A 3,156-nucleotide genomic window follows, 5' to 3' on the forward strand; every position below is an offset into this window, starting at 1 on the left:
CATGGGGTACTTGAAAAAGTTTACGCAAATTTTATTTTTCAATGAAAATTAGTATTGTTAATACCATTTATATCATAATGCAAATAAAACTGTTGGTAAAGAGAAAATGGAAATAAAATTAACCTATCTGAAATATAAAGAACACCAAGGACTAATTGTTCCCGTTCCTTGAGGCATAGTTAGAACTGTATGTTTCACTTATTTTCTGAGTCTATTCCTGTAACTAAAACAGGAATTTTGAATGTTTCCATTACATTTTGCATGAAATGGAATAGGATGACTAGACACCCTTGGAATTTGAATATTACTTATGTCTTAAAATACACTTTAGGAACTTCTGACCTTAATGCTTAAAATCTTCATTTCGTTGAATAATTTAGGTTCTTTAAAAGAAATGTAAAATATTTAACATGGAATATGTGGCAACAGTTGCCCTGTAAAATAAGCAGATAATGGTGTGTTTTAATGAAATAAATAGAAATCACCAGTAATGACTTAATTATCAAGGAATAAAAAATTGAGTGTTACTTTTACTTCATTTGGATTTATTTTTTTTATTTACCTCCATCCATCCAGCCTTCTTCTCTGATTTACCAGTATTGCATCCCATTGCTTTATGACTGATCAAGATGGAGCTTGCTTCATTTTTAGAAATGTCTATTTTGGCTGTCAGTAGACAGTGGTCTTTAGCTTTGCATAGCAGAATGCCTTTTCTTATTGCTTCCACTAGGGCACTACTTGCTCTACTGAATACTGATGGGGTTGATGATGAAGGTTGTTTTACACCAGTACTAACTGGAGCTTGTGAAGATTGGCTCAGTGACAGAATTTGAGGGCATGAAATGTAAGAGGATGGAGATTGTGCAGAAGAAAAATTTGATGAAGGCATAGAAGGTCATGTGGGCTTCAGACTTGATGAGCTCTCTTGGGGTGGAATCAAATGTCTTGTTGATTATGCAACTGCAGATCTTCCTGATGGAGCAATTGAAGATCTTGTTGCCTGTACATGTACACTTCTTGATTGGGCAACTGAATGCCTTGGTGACTGGGCACATGAATGCTTTCCTGATGGAACTGAAGATCTTGATGCTTGTGGACCTGAAGATAATGACAGTGGAGCTGAACTTTGTGAAGATTTTTTAGAGTCGAATGTCCTGACAACGGTGCAGTTGATGATTTGGCTAATGGAATTGGATATCTTGATGGTGGTGAAAGGGAAGATCTTGGTGTTGACAGAACTGAAGATCTTGGCAGTTTTGTAACAGAATGCTTTGGTGATTGTGCACATGTTGACCTTGAGGATGGAAAAACTACAGATGCTAGTGACTGTATAACAGGGGCATGGCCAACTCCATCTGTAACTGTGTCTTTCCTTTCAATTCTATGTGACCTTACTGGAGGAGGAGACATAGTTGGACACTGTCCTTTTTCTTCATCCGGTGGAAGCATATCATGTGGAAGCATTTCACCATATTGAACAAATTTAGGTACAGGAGGAGACAAGTCTACATTAGTTGGAGGAATTGGAACACTTGTCTCAGAAGTACTCTGGAGGCATTGAGGATGGGATGCTGCTGGATTTCTCAATACAGTTGATGCAGAACGAGATGGGAAATGGATGGCTGCAGGAGCATCTGCCTTCTTTGGCTGTCTTAGGAGAGCTAACCAATCAGGAGGTAATGGAGGTGGCGAGGGTGGTGCAGTGGGGCTCACAAACACCTCTTTTTTATGATGAATGGGGGGCTGGGGTTCCACTTTTTCCCCCATCCCAATTCCATAATGGGTATATTTCAGTGTATCTTTCAGGTCTTCAGCTCCATCCATTAGCGGATGCAGAGGGCTGGCTAATGCTTTGCCTACAGCTCCAGTTAAAATCTTACTTATTTCACTAAATGAGTGAGTGGGAAGTGAGAAACATTCCACCGGTTGATGCACCCGTGAATGAAAGATCTGTCCACAAGCACCTTGGCTGTGGTCCACTGACACATCATTTTGCATCCTTTCACATGGCGGCATGCTCTCTGGTTCATTGGGATGAGAGAGGTGCTTCTGCCCCTTCAGTTTCTCCTGCTTTTGTTCTTTACTCTAAGCTATAATATTATCTTTACAAATTCCAAAGCTATAAGGACTATCAGAAAAAACTCTTTAAACCTGTATAATGTTGGTAATTAAAAGTAGGTATATTGAGAGGCAATGTTTGCCCACAAGCATCATGTATTTTATACATTTTAAGAGGCAATGGCTGGGAGGAGTATAGCTGCTCTGTTCAAAGAGTAATTTCGGAATCCTCCTTTGATTTTGTGGCTTGTAAATGTGATTCTTCATTTGTACCCTTGTGGGTAATAATATCCATTAACTGGATTACACGTTTCTGTAAAACCATAAATCTCCAAGAGGCATTATCCAACTCTTTGGATATCTGAGCAAGAAGATCATCAGCACAATTATTTAGATTATGTACTTGAATGGCTATGTTATGTAAAGATGTCTGGATTACATGAATTAACTTCTCTTGAGATTCTATTAACTTTACCAGTTTAGTTCGATGATCTTCATCTTCCTCCCCTTTTAATGGCATTCGAGACATCTTTGTTCTTTCAACGTTGAGAGGCTCCGCCACCTTACTGCTTTGTAAGCATCCTCACCTTTCCTTAGACCCCTTGTGGGAATCTATTTCCTTTGAGCCTGGCCAGCAACATCTGACTCTGGCAGAGGCTGCTTTGATTTGAGGATGAGAGCTCTCCCTCTCCAGTTTTACATCAGTAACTAGGCAACGCAGCTGTCTGTCACAATGTTGTGGTTGAGTCAGCAGTGACAGAACAATGCTGCCTGGTCAAGGCCACTCCCCTCTGGCCTACTGCACTGGAGCAGGTTTCACTAAGGTGGGGAGTAGACACTCTGGAGAGGAACAAATAATGATTTTCATCTAACCTCTCATTTAGTGTGTCTGGTTAGAGAACAAACTACATTATGTGATTCCCTAACTTAAATGACCTTAAATACTATCAATGGCTTCTTTTATCCTAGGATTATTGTCCAGTTGTGATGTTACTTCTGAGCTTCATTTGTACATCACACAACCATCTCATCTCAAACTTGTACTTATTTTTGTCATCTTCTCCAATATGCTTCTTTGCCTTGTGTCCTTTATCTTTT

General features: G+C 39.4%; 1 pseudogene; it reads right to left on the bottom strand.

The window, feature by feature from the left end:
* Positions 1-952: 952 nt before the first annotated feature.
* On the bottom strand, positions 953-2,736 carry LOC110347595 (uncharacterized; annotated as a pseudogene).
* Positions 2,737-3,156: the final 420 nt, after the last annotated feature.

This window comes from Heterocephalus glaber, unplaced genomic scaffold (genome assembly GCF_053883595.1).
Source record: "Heterocephalus glaber isolate CG9 unplaced genomic scaffold, H.glaber_assembly_v1.0 deba00001220, whole genome shotgun sequence".
Lineage (NCBI taxonomy): Eukaryota > Metazoa > Chordata > Mammalia > Rodentia > Bathyergidae > Heterocephalus > Heterocephalus glaber.